This window comes from Lithobates pipiens, unplaced genomic scaffold (assembly GCF_037356315.1).
Source record: "Lithobates pipiens isolate NorthernLeopardFrog02 unplaced genomic scaffold, aLitPip1_a1.2 Scaffold_10, whole genome shotgun sequence".
Lineage (NCBI taxonomy): Eukaryota > Metazoa > Chordata > Amphibia > Anura > Ranidae > Lithobates > Lithobates pipiens.
The window spans coordinates 85,057,637-85,074,590 of record NW_027507686.1 but is presented as its reverse complement, the minus strand read 5'-3'; the positions used below and the strand labels follow the sequence as shown (position 1 = coordinate 85,074,590).

Below are 16,954 nucleotides of genomic sequence, written 5' to 3'. Positions count from 1 at the left end.
GGGAGTCTGGAGAGGAGTCAAGAGTGGGAGCACCGCCGGGATGGGGGTCATGGGAAAAGTCAGACTTGTGTGGACTGTGGACAGGAGACTATAGGATAAAACCAGAGCCACCAAGCTGGAGCCGACTGACTGAGCCCTGCACAGTGCACCTGAGAGGAGGTCAGTGAAAGCACCGCCAGGCCAGTCGGGGGGGGGGTCACTGATGTAAGGGGAGAGTGAATACGATAATGTAAGGAGCACTGATATAAAGGGTTTCCTCCTTATATTAGTAACCTACCCCCCTTACCTTCGAGTATTCTTTCTGCAGAAGGTGCCCCCCCACGTTCTGAGTTTCTGGGGTCCCCTTTGATGATTGATCACTTACCACTATTAACTGGTAAAATTTATGGTTTTCCCTTTCATGAACAAGAAAATAATGACGTTATGCTTTTGGGCTGGTATAATAATGCTGTGAGGCTGGTATGAAATTTTTTCCAGAGCTGGTTTTTGAAAGCATGGGCGTCCACAAGGTTACTCGGGTGGCTGCGTACTATGCCCGTATAGCCTAGAGAATGTACATCTTTTTACATTGCAATACATCTGTTGTTGCCATATTTTTATCTTGATGAAAACAGCCTATACAGTGACAGAATGAGATCAAAATATGGCCACAACAGATGTATTACAATGTAAAAAGATGTACATTCTCTAGGCTATATGGGCATGGAACACAGCCGCCAGAGTAACTTCCAATACAAAGTGAAGATGAATTATCTGTTATATAACACATATGTATTACCAGTGGAAAGATTTTCATGAGATTGTCGAAAAGGGGCGGAGCATGAGTGGCCTTAAAATGATTCCCCCCCTTGGAAAAAGTTCTGTGGACGCCCATGACTGCATCAGCAAGGTTTCGCAAAGATGTCAAAGCAGACTGGCATTTCAAGATGTGTTGTTCAAGCTCTTTTGAAGAAGCACAAAGAAATAGGCAACGTTGACTACCTTATACGCAGTGGTCTGTAAGGGAAACTTAATGCAGCAGATGGAAGACACATCATCCTTACTTCCCTTTGACGTTGGAAAATGTCCCGCAGTGCCATCAGAACAGAACTAGAGGAAACCAGTGGGATCCAGGTACACCATCTACTCTCCGGAGAAGTCTGGCTAGAAGTGGTCTTCATGGAAGAGTTGCAGCCAAAAATCCATACCTCTGATGTGGAAACAAGGCTAAGCGACTCAATTAAGCATAAAAACATAGGAACTGGGATGTAGAAAAAATGGCAGCAGGTGCTTGTGTTGATACAATTCCAGAATTGATGGGTCCAGATATGGAACCCTTTACATCTACTCTGCCCTCTAAGCTGATTAAGTATGCACCATTTAACCACTTCAATACAGGGCACTTAAACACCTTCCTGCCCAGACCAATTTTGAGCTTTCAGCGCTGTCGCACTTTGAATGACAATTGCGTGGTCATGCTACACTGTACCCAAATGAAATTTTTATCATTTTTTTCTCACAAATAGAGCTTTCTTTTGGTGGTATTTGATTACCTCTATGGTTTTTATTTTTTGCGCTACAAATAAAAAAAATACCGAAAATTTTGAAAAAAAAATGTTTTTTTTGTTTGTTTCAAAACTTTGTAAATAAGTACGTTTTCTCCTTCACTGATGGGGCTACACTGATGGGCACTGATAAGGCGGCACTGATGGGCACCAATAATGTGGCACCAATGAAGTGACACTGATGAGGTGGCATTGATGGACACTGATATGTGGCACTGATAGGCGGCACTGATAGGCGGCTCTGATAGGCGGCACTGATAGGCGACACGGATGGACACTGATAGGTGGCACAAATTGGCACTGATAGCTGGCACGGATTGGCATGGATGGGCGACACAGATGGGCATGGATGGGCACTGATAGGCGGCACAGGTGGGCACTCATAGGCGGCATTGGTGTTATACTGTACTAATGGATGCCAATCAGTGCCAAACAATAATGCATGCCAATCAGTGATGCCCATTGTGGGCACCGATTGGATGCCAATAAGTGCCCATAATGGATGCCATTGTGCTGACTGGCATCCCTGGTGGTCTAGGGAGGATTACCTTTTGCTGGGTATCCCTGGTGGTCTGGTGGCATCCCTGGTGGTCCAGTGTGGGCATCCTCAGGGGGGCTGTGCTGATAATCGATCAGCACAGACCCCCCCTGTCAGAGGAGCAGCCGATCGGCTCTCCTCTACTCGCGTCTGACAGACGCGAGTGAGGAAAAGCCGATCACCGGCTCTTCCTATTTACACTGTGATCAGCCGTGATTGGACACGGTTGATCACGTGGTAAAGAGTCTCCGTCGGAGACTCTTTACCGAGATCGTAGTTGCCGGGTGTCAGACTGACACCCCGCAACAACGATCGCCGCGATGCGCGCCCCCGGGGGCGCGCAGCGGCTCATAATCCTGATCACGTCATATGACGTCCGATCAGGATTATGAAACCACTTTGCCACCGTCAATTGCCTATAGGGCGGGTGGCAAGTGGTTAATGTCAGGGCTCCTATATTGTCCATGCTGGGAGGCCTGGGATTAAACAGCAAGATTTATGAAGCTGCTCCCATCTTAAGCCAGTTGGGGGAGCTAGAGGAGACTAAAACCAAACCCTTTTAAGGCCAGACAGGAAGAAGAAAAGAACAGAGAAGAAAGGGTATGTGGGAGAGAAGAAGACAGGAGCTAAAGAGAAAACTAGGCTAGGTATCTCTAGGAAACAAATGTGGGTGGACCTATTAAAGGACCTATTATATTGGTAAAGTACAAAGAAGGGGGATTGGATAGGGATAATAGCGGTGCCTAATATATAGGATATTACAGTATTTTACTTAAAAATGATAAATTTTATTATATAGATGTACAGAAGACAACATAGGGTGCATAAAATATAAGCAGAGTAATATATAGATAGTAATACTTTGCCAAAGTATCCATATGCTTGAAATGGTCACTGATCAATCTCAAGTCCCTACATGTTTTGCCAAGCAATGGCTTCTTCAGGGGATTATATGATCATCAGTGTTCAACAAAGGCTCTGATAATAATAAACACAATTATTATAAAGTCAGGAAAATTAAAATAATGTGACAAAAAATATAATAGTACCAGGAAAAATACATACACATATATATCAAGTGTCATGGCTCATAGACTGTCCCACCCTACAATTCCCACCCAACTTACCAAGGGGGCCCCCACAGAAGTGCACACGGCCAGGCAGCCCAACCAAAACAGCAAAGGCAGGTTCAGCTCATCACAGAGGGGCATACAGGTGCCAGGCTAGATTTAAGAAGTTAAGAAGAAAATTATAAAGGGAGAAATATATATATTTGGACATAACACAGTCCAATATTATGGGCTAACATACACTCAAGCAATACTTACATTTACTCTGCTAAGAATAAGAAAAAATATGGGTACAGGGGTGCAAGAAAAGCCAAACAGCACTGTAAAGTTGTAACTTCACCATATATAACACACTGTAATTAAAATGAAGGAAGAAACAGAAAAAAAGGATCTAATACATTATGGTAGAAAAAGGGAATACAAGAAATACTGAAAGCAAATAAAATATACTGATAAGGTGGAAAAAGAATCTGCAATACAGCACTATAGAGGTGCCACAATGCAGCCAAATATACTGAACCCTGCAGGAATAGGATATATCCCAATATAAGCCTGCAGTAAATAAAAGCCAGTCAAAAATAACATCCGATCATAATATGACAGGTGGCATCAATATATAGTAGTTTTCAATAGTAACCCAGCTTATGGAAGAGAAAGGAAGGAAGAGGGAAAACATTGGCTCAGCACAGCAATATATGAAAAGTCCATCAAGCAGCATAAGCCCACAGGTGAGAACAGCATCCAAGTTTACCTGGCATCGGTGTGACTGTCATAATGGCCGCCCCTGAGATCTAGCTGATGGAATGCTGGAATCGCCAGCCCTATACACCCCCCCCCCCCCCCCCCCAATCGGTCGGTGTCTGACATCACCACCCGAGTGCTGGCGAAACAGGACTACTGCGCATGCACCAGGGGCCATCCTTTCGCCTACAAACCCCAGAGTGGCAAGCGGTGGTGAATGGCTGTTACGTGATGCAGCCGGGTCACATGACGAAGTAAACACATAGGTATATAAGGGCGGAAGTAATTCCCGCATTATAGCCCACCCAGCAGACCGGATAAGGCAGAGCGGGATGCGGGAGAAAAAACCCCAGGCAAGGCTAGCAAAACTCTAGTGCAACCAAAAATGGGCGTCTGTCACACATAATGTCCACCCAAGGCCATCGTGGACAACCTGATGTCCGCCCAAAAGAAGGGAGCCGTCAAGGCAAGGGGCAGAGAAGAGAAAACGGCAAAGTACAAGTCAGAAGACAGGCACTGGTAACTACACCAGTGCATATTGGGTTTTACCCAAAAGTAATAATTATAAAGACAACACACAATAAATAAATGTCTATCAAGAGAGAAGGGAAAGTATGTACATATATTAATCTGTTTTACAGTGTATAAATATGTGGTGACATAAATCGCCCAATACAGGATAGTAAAATGGCTAAAGGGATACATAATGTGGGAGAAAGAGGGAGGCAAGATGGAATAAAGCATTCATGACCACTAATATTACCGACAAAATATCTAGGTTTGAACGCATACACTTTACATAAACATAAATGAGGAAAATTGCTACATTACAAAAAGATTTAAAACAAATATACTTGTTCAAGCCGGGATATCTTGTGGCATCCAGATTATGGATACATGAGTTTCTAATTGTCGTATTGTGCAGTATATGCCACCGCCTCTCACATGTAAAGGTATGTGTTCAAGGGTGGTGAACATGATCACGTTGGGATCAAAATTATGCTGAAGTCCCACATGTCTGCTGATAGCAGTGGTCATGAGGCCTTTGAAAATGGGAGTAGTGTGGTCCTTTATTTGCTTTAAAAAAGGATGCTTGGTTTTACCTACATAAAAGCATCCACATAGGCATTTGGCCAAATATACAAGGCCAACTGTATGGCAAGTTACTCAATGCGAAATAGCATGTGTTTGACCATTCGGAAGAATGGTCTTGTAGCCATTGGAAATAAAGCGACATACATCACATCTCTGATAGGCAAAGGTGCCTGTATGGGATGTGTGGTCTTGGGCCACAGAGGAATAGTGGCTCCTAACCAAACGATCCCTAAGAGATGGTGCAGGTCGGTAAGTAATCTCAGGGTACGGTTTGATACATTTTTGAATGGTTGTATCAGCCATTAATAAAGACCAGAATTTTATAAATAACAAACGTAGAGTACCCTGTGCTTAGGATAGTGGCTAGGTTGCTGCCTCTCCAGAAAAAGAACTCCCCAAAAAAGAGGGGCCAGAATATAAAGCGAGTCAGTAAATGAGGTGGGTGGCGCTACCTGAGATTGACAGGTGTATAAAACCAATTTCTCTACATAAACTCTATTTACCTTACTTAGGTTTATGCTAGAGGATGTAATTGATTCCTATTCAAAAATAAAGGTGTCTACAGGAAAACATAAAGTGAAAAACCTTTTATAAACCTTTTATAAAGTGGTAAATGCTACAGGTGGAATAAATAAATAAAATCCTGTGTATTCGTGGCCCTCCCTGAGCAAATGTGTCAAGAGAATCTTCACGGTTCCATCCAAACTAAGTGAAAAATATAATATAATAATATATTTGTAATCACTTAACAGAAGTCGTATGTGTACTTGTCTATCCCTGCACAGGTGTGACCAAAAAACCTCAATCATTTGAAACAGGAGAAAAATTTGTCCCAGTAATGATATGCAATTCTTCCGACTTTGGGGGTCTTCTTCTGACTTCGGGGGTCTTGTCCTGCTCTTTGGTTCTTCTTGCCGGGCCTCCGCCTTCTTCTTCCAGCTCTTTTACTAGTGTTGGACTTCTGTCGCCGCCTCCTTCTTCTTCTGCTTCTTCTTCGTTCTTCCGATGTTGACACAACGCTCTCTGTGGCCGTAATGGCAGGGACGTGTGGTGTGGCAACTTATATAGGGACAAGGGGCAGGGTCACCGGGTGATGTCACATGGTGACCCCGCCCCTTATGGTGCCAAAGTCCCAGCATCCTCTGGGAATGTGACATCATCCGGTGACCCTGCCCCTTATGCCTATATAAGCCGCCGCACAACGCGACCCTGCCATTAAAGCTGGAGAGAACGTTGTGTCAACATCGGAAGGAAGAAGGAGAAGAAGAAGAAGAGGAGAAGAAGAAGGCGGCGACGATGGCGACAGCGACAAGACTGGGCCAGCGCTAGTTAGAGAGCTGTAAGAAGAAAGCGGAGGCCCGGCAAGAAGAACCGAAGAGCGGGACAAGACCCCCGAAGTCAGAAGAAGACCCCCGGACGGCGGCAGCGGCGAAGAAGAAAGCCGGGCTCCTCTGCTAGTAAAAGAGCTAGCAAAAGAGCAGAAGATATCGGAGGAGCCTGTCGAGAAGACCCTCAAAGACGGAAGAAGACCCCCGGAACTGTCTAATAAAGTATTTTAAAAACCTGTGTTGTATTTTTTTATGTACACTTTTTTCCCCAGGTGAATGGGTAGGGGTACATCGTACCCTATGCTCATTCATATAGGGTGGGGGGCCAGAATCCGGTCAGAATCCGGATTCTGATAAGCCCCCCGCCCGCAGACCCCGAAAACCAACCACCAGAGTTGTCGGGAAGAGGCCCTTCATCAACATGGGGACAAGGTGCTTTGGGTTGGGGGGCCGCAGGGCTCCAGAAAAAAACAACGTTTTTAAAACTTTTTTTTTTGCATTCATACATGTCCCCTGGGGCAGGACCCAGGTCCCCAAACACTTTTTATGGTAATAACTTGCATATACACCTTTAAAATTAGCACTTTTGATTTTTCATGTTCGTGTCCCATAGACTTTTTTTTTTTTTCCGGGAAAACCAAATTTTATTTAGTAATGACATTGGCAATTACAAACATTTCCATTGCCAGACATAGGCACCACAACATCAATTCAACAAGGGCCTGGCTTACAGATTGACATACACATATTTATACCATACAGCTGTTTGTCCCCAACCGCCCTCACCCTCCCATGATCCGCCCTGTTATATAACTCCTTTATACCCAAACTAATAGGTAAAGCATCTCCTGAACACCTGCGCTTGTCAAGAATTAAATACATGTTTCCCCGTCTCCCAGCCACCTTTCCCAAACCTTGGTAAATTTTTGCTCGCATCCTCTGTGTCTGTAAATTAATTTTTTATACGGTATAGTATTGTTCACGTCCCTTTTCCATTCAGCCACAGTAGGGGGTGTGGTCCGCATCCATACTCGAGCCACTGCTTTCCTGGCTAGAAATAGTGTTTCTTGTATAAATGTGGCTTGGTGTCTTCAATGTCAGAATCAGGCAAAAGGCCTAGTATACATACTTTGGGATCTGGTGTCACTGGGGAGCCCATCACATCGTGCAGGAATCTAATGACCTGCAGCCAGTATGCTTGTAAATTGGAACATTCCCAGATCAAGTGATAGAACGTACCAGGGTCACACCCACATAGGAGGCAGCTTGGGGATTGGGTCGCCCGAAATTTGGCTATTTTCTGGGGTGTCAGATAAGCTCGGGGAATAATATAGAGCTGAAAGCTTGGGTGAAGTCTTTAGAACGTTGTCTAGTAGTTCGTCCCAGTCAGAGTCACCAATCTCACCCATGTCCACCTCCCAATCCGCCTTGGCTTTTTGGATTACTATAATCACCTTAGGGAGCCTGAGTGTGGAATAGAGATTGTAGATCAGCTTCCTAGAATCCATTTCCAAAATTATATATAGAATCTGGGGCTGAGCTAGGGATATCCCCATGTGTCGAAATTGGATAGTCAATGCATGGCGTAGTTGAAGATATCTAAATCTAAGCTGAAGTGGAAGTGCAAACTCTTCTTGAAGGGAGTAAAATGTCCTGGGTCCCGTATCGGTCACGACCTGGGAGAGGAACACTATCCCCTAAGAGGCCCATAGACGGGAGTCAGGTAGGTGTTGTAGTTCTGCTAGGTGACTGCTGGCCCACAGGGGTGTGCGTGAGTGGATGTGCCCTATGTTCAGTGTTTTTAAGGTTGTTACCCAGATTTTTTGGTGGTGTGCTAGCATACCATCATTAAATCTACGGGGTCTCCTAATGAGCTGCCCTCCTCTGAATATGGCCTGCGTTGGAGTTACTAAAGGGTTGCCTGGGCTGTCTCCCACCAGTGCTCGGTATCTAATTGCTTTAGTGGTATTAAAGTGGTACAGGTGGGACAGTTGAGCTGCAACATAATAGTCCTGGAGATCGGGGAGTGATGTACCCCCCATTGTAGTAGGGTTCTTAAGGGTGAGCCATGCTAGCTTATGTCGTCCACTTCCCCATACGAAAGTATTAAGTATGCTTTCCATTTTTTTTGAATATTCTGAGGGGAATGCCCAGAGGAGCGTGCCACACCATGTAGAGAATTTTAGGCAGAAGTTCCATCTTAATTATATTTATGCGGCCCATAACTCCGATTGGCAGTTTGGCCCAAGCCAGTGTCTTAGTTTTAAGCATGGTGAATGGGGGTTCTACATTAAGTGAGCAATAGTCCCGCAGATCTCTCGTGACCTGCACCCCCAGGTATTTAATCCGACCGACTCTTTTAAGTGGCAATACTACATCTGCTTTTGGCGGAGGGAACTGTTCCAGAGGGAGTATCTGGGATTTATCCCAATTTATGCATAGGCTTGAGTATGTCCCTAGTCTCTCGATAATTTGAAGTGCCGCCTGAAGCGACGGGCCCTGGTCCGCCAGGTACAGAATCGTATCGTCCGCGTACAATCCTATTTTGTCTATATTATTACCCATGCGGAGGCCCTCAATGTCCGGAGATGCCCTTATCCTTATTGCCAGGGGCTCAGCAGCTAGAGCATACAATAACGGTGACAAGGGGCACCCCTGCCTAGTTCCCCTTTTTAACGCGAATTGTTCTGACAACCACCCGTTAACAAACACTTTCGCTTTCGGAGACTGTTAAAGGATTTGTACTCATTTAATAAAATTGGGCCCAAAGCCGTAGTTCCGCAGACATTCCCATAGATAAGGCCATTCCACCAAATCAAATGGTTTTGCCGTGTCTAGCGTTACTACTACTCTGGATCCCGTATTGTCATGGTTGGCCTGAATGTTCATGAATAACCGCCTGATATTCATGGCTGTATTCTTGCCCGGCATGAACCCGGTTTGATCGGGATGTACTAGGGATAAAATAACCTTGTTAAGTCTAGTGGCCAGAATTTTAGCCAGGAGTTTGATATCCACTTGGAGGAGGGAAATAGGTCTATATGACTCTAGGAAACACGAGTCCTTACCTGGTTTCAGGAAGACTATAATCTGCGCTTCCTGCATGGAGGAGGGAAGAATACCTTCTTTAAATATATTATGATACAATTGTTTTAGTTTGGGAGCAAGAAACTCTGAAAACGTAGAATAAAATTCCAGGGGCGGGCCATCCAAGCCCGGCGCCTTGGATTTAGCAAGTTGCGAGATCGCGTTTGCAACCTCGTCCGAGGTGATGGGGGGCCTCCAGTGCCTTTACTTGATCCGCATTAAGCCTAGGGAAGTTTATAGTGTGGAGTTCTGTCGGTATGTCCTGTTGGGTGTATGTTAGATGAGTTTTATATAACCCCTCGTAAAATTCCCTGAACAACTCTGCTACAGATGCAGAATCAGTGACCGTCTCCCCATGCGGGGTTTTTAAGGACACCACTATGGGGGGTTTGTCATTCAAGTTTGTGAGGTATGCCAATAATTTACCGGCCCTCTCCCCATGCTCGAATACCCTTTGCTTTCCGAAGAATATTTGCTGTTTAGCCTTCTCTGCCAGTAGTTGGGATTGTGTTTTGACCTTATTCAAATTATCAGTAGTGGGGTTAGTATTAAAGGTGGCTTCTAGCTCTTGCAGTGTGGTGGTTGACAGCTGCACGACAAGCCCAGAGGACCGATTCAGGCGGTTGATTTTCCTTGATAGTAACTCCCTGGCATGTTCTTTAAAGAGGTCCCATCTTAGTGGGCTGGTGTAGTTGGCTGTGTCATCGGACAACACATATTGTAGTTCCCCCGCTATAACCTCTATATCTGGCAGACTGGAGAGCCAAAACGGGTTCAGCCTCCAGACACGAGCAGACACCGTCCCTGGCAACGGCCGAGTTATCCATCATGGGGAATGGTCTGACAACGCCCTGGGGGCAAACCCCAATCCCGTCACCCTAGACAACAGGGCGTCCGAGACCAAGATAAGATCTATTCTGGACATTGTGTGGTGACTAGTTGAATGGCAGGTGTACTCCGTCATCATGCGATTCAACCTGGTTGGCCGTGAGGTGTCTCCCTGACATACCGACCCACTTGGCCTATCCAGCGCTGGGTTCATGATCATGTTAAAATCCCCCATCCACACCGCTGGCACCGAGGGGTGCTGAGCCATAAATGCCAGCCCTTTCGTGACCACCTCGAAGGTAAATGGAGGAGGGATGTAGCACGTCAGAATCAGGAGTGGACTCCCCCCACTAGCGTATGCAAGAATAAAAACCTTCCCTGTTGATCCGATTCCATCGCTATCAGCTCAAAGGGGGTCCTTTTGGCTATAAGAACCGAGACCCCACTGGACTGACTAGTATGCGTGCTGTGGAAAGCCCACCCCACCCAAGGGCGTCTGAGAGATGCCTGAAGATGGCCAGTAATCTCCACTAGTGCGATAATATCAGCCCTTTGCGATTTAAGAAATTGCAGGGCTGCTGTCCTCTTAACTTTGTTACACATCCCTCTCACGTTCCAGGTCAGGAGTTTCACCGATGCCATGGCGCTCTCTGGGGCATATACGGGGGAGTGAGCCGATGCTGGCCTGTCCACCCGGGGGGCAGCGCAAGATGCTCCTCACCCCCGGCCAGGCACGCCGCAGACCCCGCCCACATTCAATACAGTGCCTGCTCTTCAGCCTACATTCAGCAAATTGGTATTTCCCTAGTGAACACTTTAACAGTTGAACTTGTTCCCTCCCACCCAGCTCTCCACCCCCCCCCAACTTGGTGAGAGCATATCGTCCCTAACAGTTTCCCCCTGGGCCACCAGCCAATAAACATATATAACTGAGGATACAACTTGTAAAATAGGCACTGGTTTGATAGGCCCACTAACAGTCATAACTCGTGAGGCAAAAGTTACACCGTCAATTATTGGAGCCATGCGGTGTGGTGGGGCCAGCAGCCCTGAGCACCCACCGCGCGAGCCCCCTGCGCCTTATACAATTAACGTTATTCATATTCAAACGGATCTGTACATGCATTCAGACAGTTGTAAAACAGAAATCCAGTTAAATAGTAAAGATGAAAAGCAGCAGCGTGTCACCGGCCTGCGAGGCCCCCAGAGCGGCCCCATTCGCCAGTCCACTCCTTAGTATAGGCCCGGTTCAGTACAGAGTAGTAATCCAGTCAGGATGATATCCAATCTGGTGTGTCCCCCTCAGCTCATCCATTGAGGTTGTAGGAGGCCAGGGCCAGCTGCTGTGTCAGTTCCGTGGGAATGAAAGAAATAACCGTTGCCCCTCTAACCCCCGTATCCCCCACCCGCCAAGAAATCACAGGAGTCTATCCACTGCACCTGGCGCAATAAATCTGTGGGTTATAAAAACGCAACCAACGCTCTGTCAGTGGTCGCGCAGATGGTGTGACCCACTGCCGTGACGGAGGTCACATCAGCCACTGTCATGGTCGTCCCCGGAATCCAGTGGCATATGGAAGGCCTGCTCACGGAACCCCCACGTTGAGAACCAATCAGTATCCATGGGCACGCGTTGGCGCGAACGGACGCACGCGGGTGCGTGTTGGTACGAACGGGCGCGCGCGGGTGCGCGATGTTGCGAACAGGCGCACGCAGGTGTGCGCGATGGTACGAACAGGCGCACGCGGGTGCGCGGGGTCACGAACGGGCGCACGGTTACACGCTGACGCGTGCAGACACGCCGTGCGACTGTTCTTGGCGCCCAAAGGGCTACTTAAGGAACCTGTTACTGTGCCTCCTTGCTGTCCAGTCTACAGCGTGTCCGGTTATTCTGTCTTCTGCTACCTGATTGCCCCTGATTCCTGTTACCCGGCTTGTTCCTGATGACGTTTGCTTGCTGCCAGCCTCTGACCTTTGGCCTGTCTGACTACTCTTCTGCCTCTTCCTGTGTACCGTTGCTGCCCGCCTGTTACCGACCCGGCTTGTACTTTGACCTTGCTTTTGCCACCTGCTGTTCCAGCCTGACCACCTGTGCCTGCTGCTGTCTGCTGTCTGCCACCTGCTGTTCCAGCCTGACCGCCTGTGCCTGCTGCTGTCTGCTGTCTGCCACGTGCTGTTCCAGCCTGACCGCCTGTGCTTGCTGCTGTCTGATGTCTGCTGTCTGCCACCTGCTGTTCCAGCCTGACCGCCTGTGCCTGCTGCTGTCTGCCACCTGCTGTTCCAGCCTGACCACCTGTACCTGCTTCCGTCTGCTGTCTGACCAGTCTGCCGGGTGTCTACATTCCAGCTCTCCTGTGGTTCCTCCACTACTCAAGGTCCGGACCTGTCCTTCACCAGTTCGGCACTTGTGCCCTCTGAACTCCTGAATTCCTGTTCCCACCTCCAGGGATTCTGGAGCCAGAGGCTTACGAGAGGCCGCTCCCTGCATTCTGGGCTCCTTTACCAGGTACGTGACAGTACTGGACAGCCATGTCCGAGCCCACGCAGGGAGCCTCTCCAACGGACGAGCTCTGCCGCCATCTTGCTGGACTTACCCAAGCGGTGAAGAACCTACAAGAAGGCTACAGCCAGCTGGAGGAACGTGTCCAGGCCCTGTCTGCATCCACACCAGCTGTTCCCGGGACTTCTGCTGCACCTTCGGTGGTGATGTTGCTGCCAGAACCCAGGGTACCCACACCTGAAAGATTTTCAGGCAACCGGGGAAGATTCAGGGCATTCCCCAATTCCTGCAAACTTTTCTTTGCCTTACAACCAAGGACCTTTTCCCTCGAATCCACCAAAGTGGGATTTGTCATTTCCCTGCTGACAGGCGAACCCCAGACCTGGGCTCATCGTCTTCTGGAAAAGAAGGATCCTTCTCTTGATACCCTGAACGCCTTCTTTCAGGCCATGTCCTGGCTGTATGAGGATCCTCAACTAACTGCTACCGCAGAGGCAGCTTTGCATACGCTTCAGCAAGACCGCAGACCCGTGGAAGACTACGTATCGGAGTCTAGACGTTGGAGTGCTGACACGAACTGGAATAATGCGGCTCTTCGTTATCAATTCCGTATGGGTCTTTCGGAATCCCTGAAAGACGAACTAGCCCGAGTGGGCACTCCTGAGACTTTGGAAGCCCCCTCGTGGATCTGTCAATCCAAATAGACAGACGCTTAAGAGAGCGTCGCTTGGAACGTTCCACAGCAACCTCTCGTCCAGTGTGGATGTTACCTCGGGTACCTAATTCCCCCCATCCGGCCTCTTCTAATTCCGCCAAAGCAACCCAGGACCCTCCTGAACCTACAGTATGCAGCTGGGTTTACTTCGACCTTCTCTGACACCTGAAGAACGCCAGCGCCGTCGGGCAGGAAACCTTTGTCTGTACTGTGGAGAACAGGGACATTTCGTGCGCACTTGCCCTGCAAAGCTTCGTAAGTGCTTTTCCATGTCTCCTGCCCTCCTACCCCTGACTTGCCGAACAGTATCTCCCATCTGACTGTACCCATTCTTTTGCAGCTCCCAGGAGGGAATATCCGAACCAGCGCAATCATTGATTCGGGGGCTTGCAGTGGCTTCATAGACTTGTCCTCGAAATATAACATTCCCCTTCGGTCTAGGGCAAGGGGGCTTTCCGTACATCTGGCCGATAGTTCAACCCTCCAATCTGGTCCAGTAACTCAAGAGACTTTACCTTTGTTTGCCACCATTGCCGGGACTCACCAGGAGTTACTGTGTTTGGACGTCATCAAGTCCCCTCTATTTCCTATCATATTAGGCATGCCCTGGCTGAGAGCTCATAATCCCCAAATCGACTGGATTTCAGGGAAGATGGAATTCCTCTCACCCTACTGTCTTCAATATTGTTTATCGGGAATCAGTGAAGCCCCTTCCTCTCTGCTCTGCCTGGAAATAGACGATGAAACTCGTCAAGCCGTGCCCCAAGCTTACCACAGCTTCCTGGACGTTTTTAGTAATAAGGGCGCTGAGACTCCTCACAGGCCTTACGATTGCCCGATAGAATTGCTTCCTGGGGCAGAGATTCCTTTTGGGAGAATTTTTCCACTATCGGAGACGGAATTAGGAGCCTTAAAGACTTACCTGGACGACAACTTGAGGAAGGAATTTATCCATCCCTCTACCTCCCCGGCAGGCGCGGAAATCTTTTTCGTAGAGAAGAAGGACCAATCCTTACGTCCCTGTGTTGACTATCGGGCACTCAACAAAATCACCATCAAAAACCGTTATCCCCTGCCGCTAGTGCCCGAACTGTTTCAAAGACTGGGGTCAGCAGCAGTATTTTCCGAGTTGGATCTTCGGGGTGCCTATAATCTTGTTCGCATTCGGAGTGGAGACGAATGGAAGACTGCCTTCCGCACTCGCTTCGGGCATTTTGAATATTTGGTCATGCCTTTCGGCCTGTGCAATGCCCCTGCCACATTCCAACATTTTGTGAACGACATTTTTAAAGACTACCTGGACCTATTTGTTATTATCTATTTAGATGACATTCTGATCTTCTCCTCCTCCCTGGCCGAACATCAGGAACACGTCAGGAACGTTCTATCACAACTCCACCTTCATGGATTATACGCCAAGCCGGAAAAGTGCATCTTTGAGCAACGAAGCATTCAGTTCCTTGGCCTGATCATTTTGGTAGAAGGTATTGAAATGGACCCCCAGAAGGTTTCTGCCATCCGGGATTGGCCTGCTCCTATGGACAAAAAAGGAGTCCAACGGTTTGTAGGCTTCGCAAACTTCTATAGAAAGTTCATTAGGGGATTTTTCACCATCATTTCTCCCATCACAGGACTAACCAAACAGGGCCTGAAGTTCCAGTGGACTCCCGAAGCTCAAGCGGCCTTTACTACTTTGAAGGACTTGTTCATTTCGGCTTCTATCTTAAAGCATCCCAATCCAACTTTGCCATACATTCTGGAGGTTGATGCCTCCGAGATAGCGGTTGGGGCAGTACTCTCTCAGAGACAAGGACCAAGATCTCTTCTGCACCCAGTCGCGTTCTTTTCTCGCAAACTATCTGAGGCAGAAAGTAACTATGACGTTGGAGATCGGGAACTATTGGCAATCAAGGCGGCTCTCGAAGAATGGCGCTATCTGCTGGAAGGAGCAGCCCACCCGATCCTTATTTACACTGACCATAAGAATCTGGAGTACCTGAAGTCTGCCAAGAGACTGAGACCACGTCAGGCCAGATGGGCACTCTTTTTCTCCAGATTCTCTTTTCATATAACTTACCGCCCCGGGTCAAAGAATACAAAGCCTGAGGCTTTGTCTCGTATGTACAGTGAACCTGAAACCTCCTCGCATCCGGACACCATTCTGCCCTCAGGAAATTTTCTTCTGCTTCAAGGGGATTTGTTGTCTCAGATCAAGCAAGCATCCACTAGTACTGTTCTTCCACCTAATATCACTCTTCTGGCCAAGGATGAGCTCTTCTGGTACAAGGACAAGATTTACGTTCCTCAGGAAGTGCGAGTTCCGGTTCTCAGCTATTGTCATGACCACTTGCTGGCTGGCCATTTTGGTGTTCATAAGACCTCCGAGCTGCTTCAACAAACATTCTGGCGGCCACAGTTGAAGAAGGACTGTAAGGAATATGTGGAGGCATGTGTTACCTGCATCCAGAACAAGGGCAGTAAGTCCAGGGCTTGGGGTCTGTTAAAACCACTACCCGTCCCAGAGAGACCCTGGCGGATGATCTCAATGGACTTCATTGTCGAGCTACCACCTTCGGAAGATTGTTCCACGATCTTTGTGGTAGTGGATAGATTATCCAAAATGGCCCACTTTTTACCAATGAAGGGCACTCCCTCCGCTGCAGAAACGGCCAAGATGTTCATTAAAGAAATCGTGAGACTCCATGGCATTCCTGCGAATATCACGTCGGATCGGGGAGTACAGTTCACGTCCAAGTTCTGGAGGGCACTTTGTGGGGCCCTGAAGATTGATCTCTGCTTCTCCTCTGCTTATCATCCTCAAACCAATGGGCAAACTGAAAGAACAAACCGGACGTTGGAACAGTATTTGCGCTGTTTCTCTTCGTTCTCCCAGGATGATTGGGCTCCTCTGTTACCCCTTGCCGAGTTTGCGTATAATAACTCTGTTCACTCTGCCACAAAACAATCCCCGTTTTTCGCAAACTATGGTTTCCACCCTCTGTTCTTGTCCAACGATCTTCCAGAATGTCCGGTACCAGCGGTCCAAGAAAACCTCGACTTTTTCAGATCCAACAACAGGCTTCTGCAGGAGACCATGACGAAGACTCGGAACTATAATAAGGAGGTGTTCGACAAGAAGAGAAGGGGGGAACTTAATCTCAAGGTCGGGGATCAGGTTTGGTTATCCACTCTGAACCTGAAAATGGCCTGCCCATCCAAGAAGTTGGGTCCAAGATTTGTGGGTCCCTTTCCAGTTGTAAGGAAGATGAATGACGTGGCATATGAACTGAGGTTGCCAGAATCGTTTCGGATTCATCCTGTCTTTCTCGTGGCCTTACTCAAGCCAGCTGTTCCAGATCCCTTTGTCAGCCGGAAGGTCGCTCCCCCTGAACCCGTGATCGTCGACGGTGAAGTCGAATACGAGGTAGAATCCATCCTGGACTGCAGGCGAAGATGCAACCAAATCCAATTTTTGGTAAAATGGAAGGGGTACGGGCCTGAGGAAAAT

General features: G+C 47.9%; 1 long non-coding RNA gene across 1 annotated transcript; it reads right to left on the bottom strand.

Annotated features, from left to right (window-relative positions):
- Positions 1-1,458: 1,458 nt before the first annotated feature.
- On the bottom strand, positions 1,459-4,164 carry LOC143933614 (uncharacterized). Its single transcript, XR_013263129.1, has 3 exons — positions 3,904-4,164; positions 3,210-3,305; positions 1,459-3,060 (listed from the first exon to the last, which is right to left on the bottom strand). It is a non-coding gene; the product is annotated as an uncharacterized LOC143933614 (long non-coding RNA).
- Between the last annotated feature and the right edge of the window lie 12,790 nt (positions 4,165-16,954).